Raw genomic sequence first — 13,973 nt, forward strand, 5'->3', positions numbered from 1 at the left:
AGACTTAAAGAAGTCGAAGATGAAGATACCTGGGATGAAATGTTTGTGGCAGACACAAGAGCTATTGCAAAGGCCCTGAAGTACAAACATGGCCTATGGGTTTGAGACACAGGAGAAGATCAATATGACTAAATGGTGGAAGTGAAAGAGGAGAATGGAGGAGATGAGGTCAGGTGAAATGGGGGTCAGATTCTGCAGTTGGCTTTTACTCTCTGTGAAATGGGGGAGACTATGTAGGGTTTGGGGCAGAGGAGTGACAAAATTTAACTCACATATTAAAAGGATCCCTCTGGCTGTCATGGTGAGGAAAGTGAAGGGGGCAACAGTAGAGCCATCAGATAGGGGTCTAGTTCAATAATCTAGACAACAGATGATGATGGTCTGGACTACAGTGGAGGTAGCAGTGGAGGTGGAGGAAAATTATTGGGTTCTGGATAAGATTTGCAGAGCGATTTGAGAGTAAGAGAGAAATAAACGCTCACAGCTTGCCTACCAGGGATCTCCCCACTAAATCCTCTGAGCCAGGGGTAGTCAACCTTTTTATACCTACTGCCCACTTCTGTATCTGTTAGTAGTAAAATTTTCTAACCACCCACCAGTTCCAAAGTAATGGTGATTTATAAAGTAGGGAAGTAACTTTTACTTTATAAAATTTATAAAGCAGAGTTACAGGGAGTTAAAGCATATAATAATAATTACTTACCAAGTACTTTATGTCAGATTTTCACTGTTTGGCAGAATAAATCTTTATAAAACAACTTACTAGAGTTAAATCTATCTTTTTATTTACACGTTGGTTGCTTTGCTACCGCCCACCATGAAAGCTGGAACACCCACTAGTGGGCGGTAGGGACCAGGTTGACTACCACTTCTCTAAGCAAATTCTCTAAGCAAAAGGGAATGGAGGGTTCAAGAACCTTTACAGTGTGTGTGTGACACATGGCCAAGTACTTTATAGTCAGAGGAGAAACCAAGATAAAAACCATTTCATCAAAACAATCACTCTATACAAGTTACAGTGTTTTAAATTCTAAATATTACAGATTCTAGTGCCATTATCTCTGTTTGACATTAATCAGAGTCACTTAATCTTTGTAAATCCAAACTTCTTTTTCTAGAAAATGGGGATTATAGTTCTGTTGTCCCAGTTGTAATGTGAACTCTCTGGAGCAATGACTTTAGATTACTGTTGTATCCAGGCACTTAGAATGCTGCCTGGCACATAGTAGGTGCTCAATAAACACTTGTCAAGTGACTAAATGAAAGAGAGTATACTCTAAGATCTTTGGAAAAAAATAGAAATCTATATATATATTTTTTTACTTTATTATTTTTATGGGTTTTTTTATTATTGAACTAAGACAACTGCCAAGACAAGCAGCTTTTGGGGAGGCCTCAATTAACAGGATAATTATCTTGCTTTGACTCAGCCTGTCACTTCTAGTTGTTCATATAATGGAATATTGAGGACATCCCCTCAGAGTTTCTAACCTCTGGTGAGCTCATACACATTTTCATAAGCCAACAGCACCTGGACAACTTACATAAGAATGCATTTGATGAGCATCCTCTTTTTAATTAAGGACATTTGCTTCTTTTATTAGTCTCATTAGAGAGTTTTTTGCACCATAAATCTGATCACTGGTGAAGCTGCTAATGAAAATATACAAGGTACATAAAAAGCCAGGGGGAATTGAATTCTAATCTCGAGTCAATGAGTTAATGCATGAAAGTGCTTAGAACAGTAGCTGGTATAATAAATGCTCCAGAACCACTAGCCGTTCTTATTGTTATCTGTAAATTCATTCACTCATTCACTTTTCTGCCTCCCTTCTTCCTTCCTTATTTACTCAATCATTAATTTTATGACTGTTTTCTGACACCTGTTTTCTTCCTCTGCTCAAGAGATATTCTCATGAAAGCAATTAGAAAATGATGTGGAAACGGCATCTGTCCAACCCATCTTTTCCTGACATTATATTAATGTAACATAATGCCTGAGTGCATGTCCCTATGCCCTTAGATTTTTGAGGTCCCCTTTTTTCTTCATATGGAAATGAAATGGCTCAAGACTTCACTGCATGTACTGTGGGAAATTCCGTGCCCCACCTTAAGCTTACTACGGCGTGGGTATATGTATATACACAAATAAATAAATGCATATATATAGCAATATATGTATATACATACATATGAATACATATATATTGCTTTACCTGTACAGAATACACATTTATTCTGCTTTCTAAAAAAAAAAACTTCACAAAATTCCTGACTTGTGGTGGCACAGTGGATAAAGCGTCAACCTGGAACGGGGTCTCCAGTTTGGAACCCTGGGCTTGCCCGCTCAAGGCACATATGGGAGTTGGTGCTTCCTGCTCCTCCCACCTTCTCTTTCTCTCTCTCTTCTCTAAAATGAATAACTAAAGTCTTAAAAAAAAAGCTTAATAAATGAAAATACCTCTGAACTACTACTACTCAACATTTTTCTGTTAGCAGGCAGTATAATACAGCATTATTTTAGAATATTCTAAGTATTTCCCTATGTTATTAACTGGTTTTGGAAAACATTTTTAATAGATGCATAGTATATACCGCAGTATGGCTGTAACATAATGCCTTTAGCCATTTCTCCATTGTGGACATCTAGGTACTTTTTCCATTCTTGTGCTATGAAAAATGATGTTGCAACCTGGGGCCAGAAAGCTCTGTTGGTTAGAGCAGTGGTCCCCAACCTTTTTTGGGCCACGGACTGGTTTAATGTCAGAAAATATTTTCACAGACCGGCCTTTAGGGTGGGACGGATAAATGTATCACGTGACCGAGACAAGCGTCAAGAGTGAGTCTTAGACAGATATAACAGAAGGAATCTGGTCATTTTTAAAAAATAAAACATCGTTCAGACTTAAATATAAATAAAACAGAAATAATGTAATTTATTTATTCTTTCTCTGTGGACTGGTATCAAATGGCCCATGGACTGGTACCGGTCCGCAGCCTGGGGGTTGGGGACCCCTGGGTTAGAGCATCATCCCAAAGCGCAGAGGTTGCCGGTTCGATCCCCAGTCAGGGCACATACAGGAACAGATTGATGTTCCTGTCTCTGTCTCTCTTCCTCCCTTCCTCTCTTGCTGAAATCAATAAATAAAACTTTTTAAAAAAATTTACAGAAATATTTTTTAAAAAGAAAAGAAAAATGATGATGCCGTCTTTGTACGTAAATATTTATGTGCATCTCTGATGATTTCCTCCTGAGAAATTGCTAAATGTGAAATCAGCCGGTCAAGATTTTTAAAGGTAAAAAAATACTTTCTTTTTCAATTAAGTTAATTGAGGTGGCATTGGTTAATAGGATCATATAGGTTTCAAAAAATGCTTCTTGATGATTGATCATTTCTCAGCAGTATAGCTAACACATTATGATGATAAGCTGAGAGTTTATGGTTCCCAACAGCGAGCCATTTAAGCACTCGTTCAGTTTCTCACCAGGCTTTTAGAGCCAGTGCCTATTCCTCCAACTTTGATTAAACTGAAAAGGCTGACTGTGATTAATCTGTGTTAACGAGTGTGAAGAGCATTTGAAAGTTATGTAGAAACTGATGATTATAAAGTCTTTTCATCCAATGTAGTGCCCTTTATTTCATAAGGGAAGAGTTTCCTCTTCCACCAACCCTATGCCAGTCTCCTTTATTCTCTGCCCCCTGTTTGGCAGGGCATAATCCTTGCCCAAGAGTAGACATTTCTAAAACTAAGAATCAAATCTAAAAAAGTCCCTGAGACTTGACTTGGGGTGATGAACACATAGTACAGGGTACAGATGATGTATTGAAGAATTGTGCATCTGAAACCTGTACAATTTTGTTAACCAGTATCACCGCAATACATTCAGTAAAAAGGAAAATATAAATAAAAATTAAAAAATAAAAATTATACATTTTTTAAACTTATGGCTTCCCCAGCTGCTAACTAAGGATGTCCGTTAGGATGATGACAAATAACTGAAACCCAATAAAACAACCTGAAGGCTCCTGATGGGCAGGCATAGAAAAGCATGGAAATAAAGTTGGGTATTTGGCTACAAGGCAGATGTAGGCCTGAACAGTGAGTTCTTGCTTTATGGTTTGGACTTTTGCAGGGATTATTTGGCTTTGCAGGGATGTAGCAGGTGCTGCTATATTATTTACCTATAACACAGTTAGGTTCACTTATTACTATTGTATTCTATTTTGGGTCTCCCCTCCCCCACTCCATGCATGCACTCATCTTCATTGATGTTGGTTGATCATTTTTTGGCATATAAAAAATAACCGTGATCCTTAGAGCCAAGGCTATTCAAAAGATGTATTCAGAGAAGTGTCAATACCCACCTCATCTCACTACCCCACCCCTCTTCCCCCCTTTCTTTCTACCTCATTCCCACCCAATACTTGCAGATACTGATCTCATTAGTTTCTGGTTTGTCTTTTTTGGATTTCTTTTGCACACATGAGCAGAAACATGTATATTTTATTAGATACCCTTCTTTCTTTCAGGAGGAATAGCATACTATATACACTCTTAAACTTTGTTTCTTTTTTTTTGGATGGCAGTATGTGCTGCAGACTGCTTCTTGTCAGCTCCTAGAAATTTTCCTTTTTTTTATTCTTTTTTTTTTTCAGCAACATAATACTCTATTTTGTGCATTATGCCTGCACATCTGGAGCCTTCCAGTTGTTTTAATGGGCTTCAGTTATTTGTCATCATCCTAAGTGACATTCTTAGCAGCTGGGGAAGCCATAAATTTAGAAAGATGCATCATTTTTATTTTTTAATTTTTATTTATATTTTCCTTTTCACTGAATGTATTGAGGTGATACTGGTTAACAAAAGTATACAGGTTTCCTGTGCACAACTCTATAACACATCATCTGAACACTGCATTGTGGTTTATCTAACTAGCTGCATATATTTGAGTATTTAGGTTGCTTATAATTTTGCAGTTGTAAACAATGATACAGTAAATAACTATATGAATATATGTATACATACTTTTTATTGTTGAAGGTATGTCTTCAAGGTAGATTTCCAGAAGTGAGATTGCTGGTTCAAAAGATAAGTACATATATGGCTCTGTTATATATTGTCAAATTTACTTCCTGAAGAGTTTTACTAGTTTGCATTCCCACCAGCATGCATGCGGGGACTTGTTTCCCCACGGTCTGATCAATGGAAAGTGTGGTCATAATTTTTAATTTTTGTCATCCTGGTAACTAAGGAATAGTGCTTGCCAAATCTAACTTCTGTCTCTCCTGCTCAGCAAGGTTGCTACGTTATTTGTTTGGCTCCATCCTCCCTGTAATGTGGCCTAGAAATTGCTCCTGGCAGGTCAGCTGACCCCTCATAAGGTCACCTCATTTGTTTCACTTTTCTCAGAGGTGATAGTCCTAATTCTATTAGCCAATAACTAAACACCATGGTTTCATATATTTAGTCTGATTTTTTTTTTTTTTATTAAGTGAAAGGTTGGGAGGCAGAGAGACAGACTCCTGAATGAGCCCTGACTGGGATTTACCTGGCAAGTCCCCTAGGGGGCAATGCTCTGCCCATCTGGGGTGTTGCTCTGTTGCTCAGCAACTGAGCTCTTTCTAGTGCCTGATGTGGAGGCCATGAAGCCATCTTCAGTGCCTGGGGCCAACTTGCTCCTATTGAGCCATGGCTGCAGGAGGAGGAGGAGGAGGAGAAGAAGAAGAAGAAGAAGAAGAAGAAGAAGAAGAAGAAGAAGAAGAAGAAAGGGAGAGAGAGAGAGAGAGAGAGAGAGAGAGAGAGAGAGAGAGAGGAGGGGAAGAGAAGGAGTGGAGAAGTAGAAGATCGCTTCTCTGTGTGCCCTGACCAGGAATCGAACCCAGGACTTCCACATGTCAGGCTGATGCTCTACCACTGAGCCAACTGGCCATGGCCCCGATTTTCTAGTTGTTTAATGTAGGAGCATAAATTCAGTCCCTGGTACTTCATCATTGGGTGGGTGTGAAAGTTGGTCCAATATTCATCTGAGGAGATTTCTAGAGAAAATTATCAAGGCTTACCAAAGCAACCTGACCAGGCAGTGGTGCAGTGGATAAAGCATCGGCCTGGGATGCTTAGGACCTAGTTTCAAAACCCTGAGGTTGCTGAGCGCAGATTCATCAGCTTGAGCGTGGGGTTGCTGGCTTGAGCGTGGAATCATAGACATGACCTCATGGTAGCTGGCTTGAGCCCAAAGGACACTTGTGTGATGTCTAAGGTTGCTGACTTGAGCCCAAGGTCGTTGGCTTGAGCAAGGCGTCACTGGCTCGGCTGGAGCCTCCTGGTCAGGGAACATATGAAAAAACAATCAGTGCCCTGGCCAGTTGGCTCAGTGGTAGAGCGTTGGCCTGGCATGCAGAAGTCCCGGGTTCGATTCCTGGAGAAGCGCCCATCTGCTTCTCACCCCTCCCCCTCTCCATCCTCTCTGTCTCTTCCCCTCCCGCAGCCAAGGCTCCATTGGAGCAAAGTTGGCCTGGGCGCTGAGGATGGCTCTGTGGCCTCTGCCTCAGGCGCTAGAATGGCTCTGGTTGCAACAGAGCAATGCCCCAGATGGACAGAGCATCGCCCCCTGGTGGGCAGGTGGGCATGCCAGGTGGATCCAGGTCGGGCACATGTGGGAGTCTGTCTGACTGCCTCCCTGTTTCCAACTTCAGAAAAACACACACACAAAAAAGCAATCAGTGAACAGCTGAGGTCTGCAATGAAGAATTGATGCTTCTCCTCTCTCTCCCTTCCTGTCTGTCCATCCCTGTCTGTCTCTCTTCACTAAAACAAAACAAAACAAAACAAAAAAACAATAAACAAACAAATTCTTACCAAAGCAATAGAAAAAATTCTAAAACTGAATAAACACTTGCTCTTACATTGAAAGGAACCAGAGCAGAGTGAATGCAGCAACCTCTTATTGGCAGAATGATGCAAAGACAGTTGAACAGATTTTCAGAGGTCTGAATAAATTTGATTTTGAGCTAAAATTCTAAAACCAGGTATATTAATTAGAGTTTGAGTGACTGTAGAATTTTTTTTTCTTTTTTCTTTTGTATTTTTCTGAAGCTGGAAACGGGGAAAAACAGTCAGACAGACTCCTGCATGCGCCCGACCGGGATCCACCTGGCACGCCCACCAGGGGCGACGCTCTGCCCACCAGGGGGCGATGCTCTGCCCCTCCGGGGGGTCACTCTGCCGCGACCAGAACCACTCTAGCGCCTGGGGCAGAGGCCAAAGAGCCATACCCAGCGCCCGGGCCATCTTTGCTCCAATGGAGCCTCGGCTGCGGGAGGGGAAGAGAGAGACAGAGGAAAGAGGGGGGCGGGGTGGAGAAGCAAATGGGTGCTTCTCCTATGTGCCCTGGCCGGGAATCGAACCCGGGTCCCCCACACGCCAGGCCGACACTCTACCGCTGAGCCAACCGGCCAGGGCCGTGACTGTAGAATTTTAAGAGAGTACTGTGAACAGCTTAATAGGAATAAATTTGAAAATAAAGTTGGAATGAATGATTTTCTTGGAAAATATAGATTATCAAAATTGACTCAAGAAGATATAAAAAAATGAAATAAACCTACATTTACAAAAGAAATTTAAAATTGATTTCAATATACATCTATTAAAAGGCATCAGGCCCAGAAGTATCTATAGGAGAGTTTTACTGAACTTCAAGGAACAGATTAAAAAAAATATGGAAAGCCTTCTAACTCAAGGAGGCTACCAGACCCTCTCACCAAAGCCAGACAAGAATAGTGAACCAGTGAAGGTTCAGTCAGGAGATAGAAACCTTCCTGTTTATTGACAAATGATAAAATAGTGGAAAAAACTGATAAATAGGTGGAAAGTTGTTACCCAGGAATCCCAAAAGTGAGCTCTAAGATGTCACAGTTTGAGTAGCTGCAGAAAGAACTTTCTACTCCAGGGCATGAAGAAAAGAAGGCAAGATGTTGAATTCGGGAAGCTATAGAAGTTTAGACTGAAACAGATCTCTGAGGAGAGGCTGTCTGGGAGGGTCGGGGTGGATGGGGGTATGGGTATGGAGCAGGCTGAGGCCTGTTCCGCAAGAACTGAAAAAACTGCAACCTGGTTGCAGCTGTTGCTATGGAAAAGAACCATTGCTGCCTGGGTGAAGGAGTGTTGCCAGGATACCGCACACAGGAACAGGAAGCAGACAGGAAGATCATAGCAGGCTGTCAGGAAGGAGCAAATCACTCCTTCCACCTCTACCCTTTCAGTGTTCTTTGTTAGACAGAGACTAATAGAAGCCAGCTGGCAAAGCAGAGATGTGATTTGTGGGGTTCCAGCCCCAGCATCACAAATCAAAGTATAAAAGTGTTGGCTTGGAGCAGAGAGACAATAACCTAAGAACTGGCAAAGGGAGCACATGCAAAAAGGAAAATTTATGCCCATCCCATTTATAAATAGATGAAAATAATCTTACTATATTAGCATATTAAATCCAGCAATGTAGAATAATAATATAACATAGTAGGGTTTATCCTAGGAATACAAGGATGCTTCAATATTCAGAAAGTTATTTATTAACAGATAGAAGTAGATAGATACTGAAAAGGCATTTGATGAAATTCAATGCCTGTTCTTGATAAAAATATTTTAGCAAAACTAGATTTAGAAAAAAAATCATTATACATAATGGTGAAACATCAGAAAAATTTCTGTTAATGTGAGAAAAGAAGGCAAGGAGGTCTGTTGTGACTACCACTATTCAACTTTATACTAGAGGGCTTGAAAATACAATTTAGCAAGAAAAAAGGAAGTATACGTATTTGAGTGGAAGAGATGAAATTGCCACGTATGGTAAAAACCTGATTATGATATTCTGGTTTTTTTTTCTTTTTAATTCAAGGAAATCAATGGAGGAACTAGTAAGACTAATATGAAAATTCAAAAGATTGCATGCATGATTATACAAGAAGCAAAAAACCAGAGCTTTTCTATATATCAGTGAGGACCAATTAGAAAATATGAAATAGGCCCTGGCCGGTTGGCTCAGCGGTAGAGCGTCAGCCTGGCGTGCGGGGGACCCGGGTTAGATTCCCGGCCAGGGCACATAGGCGAAGCGCCCATTTGCTTCTCCACCCCCCCCCCCCCCTCCTTCCTCTCTGTCTCTCTCTTCCCCTCCTGCAGCCAAAGCAAAGATGGCCTGGGCGCTGGGAATGGCTCCTTGGCCTCTGCCCCAGGCGCTAGAGTGGCTCTGGTCGCAGCAGAGCGACGCCCCAGAGGGGCAGAGCATCGCCCCCTGTTGGGCAGAGCGTTGCCCCTGGTGGGCGTGCCAGGTGGATCCCGGTCGGGCGCATGCGGGAGTCTGTCTGACTATCTCTCCCTGTTTCCAGCTTCACAAAAAAAAAAAAAAGAAAAAAAATAAAAATAAAAAAAAAAGAAAAAAAAGAAAATATGAAATAAAACTTTATTTTATTTTAGCAGTAAAAATCTATTAAATGTATATTAAAAATCTAACAAGAATTATACAGAGCAATAAACACTATAAGATATATGTATGAATAAAGTTGACAAGAAAACAGAAAGCTCTTTTAAAGGACACAAAAGTTTTTTAAACAAATAGATCTGCAGGGAAGACTGAATTTCCTAAAAATATCAATTTAATCTAATTCTAGAAATGATTAAAGCTGGATTTTTTTTTTTTTTGTATTTTTCTGAAGCTAGAAACTGGGAGAGACAGATTCCCGCATGCGCCCTACCGGGATCCACCCGGCACGCCCACCAGGGGGCGACGCTCTGCCCCTCTGGCCATCGCTCTGTCGCGACCAGAGCCACTCTAGCGCCTGGGGCAGAGGCCAAGGAGCCATCCCCAGCGTCCGGGCAAACCTACTCCAATGAAGCCTGTGCTGTGGGAGGGGAAGAGAGAGACAGAGAGGAAGGAGAGGGGGAGGGGTGGAGAAGCAGATGGGCGCTTCCCCTGTGTGCCCTGGCCAGGAATCGAACCCGGGACCCCTGCACGCCAGGCCGACGCTTTACCACTGAGCCAACCGGCCAGGGCCTAAAGCTGGATTTTTTTAAAGGAAATCTAACAAACTGATTCTAAAGTTCAGCTGATTTTAAAAATCGGGCCAAAATAAAAACTATATTAAGAAAGAAGAAAATGAGAATCTTGTCTTACTAGATATCAAACGATACTATGTTTATATTAATTGCAACAATGTGATACTTATGAATAAATAAATAAATTGATCAGTGGAATAGAGGACAGAATTTAGAAACACAGGCAAACATTTATGAACTGGTAAGGTTGTCATTCCAGTAGGGTGTTGGAAAAGAGAATATTAAATTGCAAAAAAATAAAAAGTTTGATCATAATCAAACAGCAAGTCTCAAGTTAATCACATACTTAATAAAGAAAGTATTAGGAAAAAATACTGGACAACATATTTAGTTAGTTATTTTAATTTTTATTGAATTTATTAGGGGGACATTGGTTAATAAAATTATACAGGTTTCAGGTGTACAGTTCTGTAATACAGATCATCTGTGTATTGCATTGTGTGTTCACCACCACAAGTCAAGTCTCCCTCTATCATCATTCATCCCACCTCTATCCTCCCTCTTTTCCTCCCCCCCACCTTTCCCTCCTGTAATCTCCACCATGTTGTCTGTGTCAGCACACATAGTATTTTTTTTGCTTAAGTCCTTCATTTTTTTCACCCAGCCCCCCAACACCCATTCCCTCTGACAGCTGTCAGTCTGTTCTCTGCATCTATGAGTCTGTTTCTATTTTGTTAGTTTATTTTGTTCATTAGATTCCACATATAAGTGAAATGATGTGGTACTTGTCTTTCTCTGACTGGCTTATTTCACTTAGCATAATAATCTCCAGGTCCATCCATGCTGTCACAAAAGCTAAGATTTCCTCCTTTTTTTTTTTTTTTTTTTGCATTTTCTGAAGCTGGAAACAGGGAGAGATAGTCAGACAGACTCCCGCATGCGCCCGACCGGGATCCACCAGGCACGCCCACCAGGGGCGACGCTCTGCCCATCCTGGGCGTCGCCATGTTGCGACCAGAGCCACTCTAGTGCCTGAGGCAGAGGCCACAGAGCCATCCCCAGCGCCCGGGCCATCTTTGCTCCAATGGAGCCTTGGCTGCGGGAGGGGAAGAGAGAGACAGAGAGGAAGGCGCGGTGGAGGGGTGGAGAAGCAAATGGGTGCTTCTCCTGTGTGCCCTGGCCGGGAATCGAACCCGGGTCCTCCGCACGCTAGGCCGGCGCTCTACCGCTGAGCCAACCGGCCAGGGCCAGATTTCCTCCTTTTTAACTGCTGAATTGTATTCCATTGTGTAAATAGACTGTGGCTTTTTTATCCACTCATCTACTGATGGGCACTTGGGCTGCTTCCAAATCTTTGCTATTGTAAATAATGCTGCCGTGAATATAGGGATGCTCAACACCAGTACTCATCAGAGAAGTGCAAGTTAAAACCACAATGAGTTATCACCTCACACCTGTCAGAATGGCTATCAGCAATAAATCCACAAACAAGAAGTGCTGGAGAGGATACAGAGAAAAGAAAACCCTTGTGCATTGTTGGTGGGAATGCAGATTGTTGCAGCCACTGTGGAAAGTAATATGGAGTTACCTCAAACAATTAAAAATGGAGCTGGATGCCTGACCAAGGCGGTGGCGCAGTGGATGGGGCGTTGGACTGGGATGCGGAAAGGCCCAGGTTCGAGACCCTGAGGTCACCAGCTTGAGCACAGGCTCATCTGGTTTGAGCAAAAGCTCACCAGCTTGGACCCAAGGTTGCTGGCTCGAGCAAGGGGTTACTCGGTCTGCTGAAGGCCCGTGGTCAAGGCACATATGAGAGAGCAATCAATGAACAACTAAGGTGCCGCAACAAAAAACTAATGATTGATGCTTCTTATCTCTCCGTTCCTGTCTGTCTGTCCCTGTCTATCCCTCTCTCTGACTCTCTCTCTGTCTCTGTAAAAAAAAAAAAAAAAAAGAAAGAAACTGGAAATATATTCCACTTCTGAGACTATATGCAGGACAACATATTTAAATCATGAAAATGTCAAAGCTTTCTTTAAACAAGACATAAACACAGAATCCATGCAGAGAGAGAAGTGGACTGATTTGACTGCATTGATGGAAAAGTTTTTACCCAAAGAAAGGCACTTTATATAAAGTTAAGAAATGTGTGAATACTTGGAAGAATGCTTTCTTGCAACATAGTTCACAGATATTTAGCCTCAGTAACCTATTCCAAAATGTACTATAAGCCAGGCACTGTGCTGGCCCTTTGCAGACGTGATTTAGTCCTCAGAACAACCCTGTGGAGTTGATATTATTGTCCTTATCGGGAAGAGGGGGAAGTAAGATTCAGAAAGTATTAGCAAGACATGCTTAATTTCTCACAGTTTTTAAGTGGTGGGGCCAAAGTTCAATTTCAACTCTGTCTGACCTCAGAGCTCTTTCCCATGTCCCTTTGTTTTCCTAGTGCTAAATTAGTTTACCTCAAACATTTCTAAAACTGCACTTTTATCTCACATGGAGTATTCTCTGGCCTCGTTTGTATGATATGGTCAAGCACAGTCTTATCCTCTTAAATCCCCAATAGCACAATGAAAGAATAAATTCATGATATGTATAGTGTAATCTCAGTGAGCCTACAAATATTTATTCTAAGTAAACTCATCACAGCCATTCAAAATTAAAAACTTGGCAAGGAGAAACTTGAAGTTGGCCAGTTCCCTAATATGGTGTGTGATGTTGTCAAAATTATTCCTCAGCCTAGCTTCATGCTGACAAGCAATAATTTCTGAGGGCCAAGGGAATTTCCTGATGCAAACCCAGAGAAAACTGTTAAACATGGAATTTGAAGATGTTTACTCTATCTACTGAGGAATGACTCCAAACTAATTGTTTTTAAAATTATTTAATTATTTGTTTTTTAGTGAGGGGGGGCATGCGCCCCCACCAATATCCACCCAGCAAAACCACTAGGGGGCAATGTTCTGCCCATCTGGAGCCGTTGCTCTGTTGCAACTGGAGCCTTTTTTTAGTTCCTGAGATGGAGGCCATGGAGCCATCCTCAGCACCCAGGGCCACCTTGCTCTAATGGAGCCATGGCTGCAGGAGAGGAGGAAGAGAAAGAGGGAGAAAGAGAAGTGTGAGGGAGAGGGATGGAGAAGCAGATGGGCGCATCTCCTGTGTGCGTGCCCTGACCGGAAATCGAACCTGGGACATCCATACACTGGGCCAATGCTCTACCGCTGAACCAACTGGCCAGGGCCCAAACTAATTGTTGATTAGGATAATGGGGTGTAAAAAAGAATGAAACTCCCAGAATTAAAAAAAAATACTTTTTTTAGATAAAAGCCGATATCTCCTGTTTTTCACCTTATCTTTGGCCAAATATTTGAATAGATTTGTAACTAAAGAGCTACATCAACATTTTTTTTTTTGTATTTTTCTGAGGTTGGAAACGGGGAGGCAGTCAGACAGACTGCCGCATGCGCCCAACCAGGATCCACCCGGCATGCCCACTAGAGGCAATGCTCTGCCCATCTGGGGCGTCGCTCTGCCGCAATCAGAGCCATTCTAGCGCCTGAGGCAGAGACCACAGAGCCATCCTCAGCGCCCAGGCCAACTTTGCTCCAATGGAGCCTTGGCTGCTGGAGGGGAAGAGAGAGACAGAGAGGAAGGAGAGGGGGAGGGGTGGAGAAGCAGATGGGCATTTCTCCTGTGTGCCCTGACCAGGAATCGAACCCGGGACTCCCGCACGCCAGGCCGACGCTCTACCACTGAGCCAACCGGCCAGGGCCTACATCAATAGTTTTCAGTTACATATTTTTTCATTTATTTTAAAAAATTTTATTTATTGAGAGATAAAGATAGAGATAGATAGATAGAGATAGAGACAGAGAGACAGAGAGAAAGAGACAGAGAGACTTATTTTTGTATGTGTCCTGACT

Source organism: Saccopteryx bilineata, chromosome 1 (assembly GCF_036850765.1).
Source record: "Saccopteryx bilineata isolate mSacBil1 chromosome 1, mSacBil1_pri_phased_curated, whole genome shotgun sequence".
Lineage (NCBI taxonomy): Eukaryota > Metazoa > Chordata > Mammalia > Chiroptera > Emballonuridae > Saccopteryx > Saccopteryx bilineata.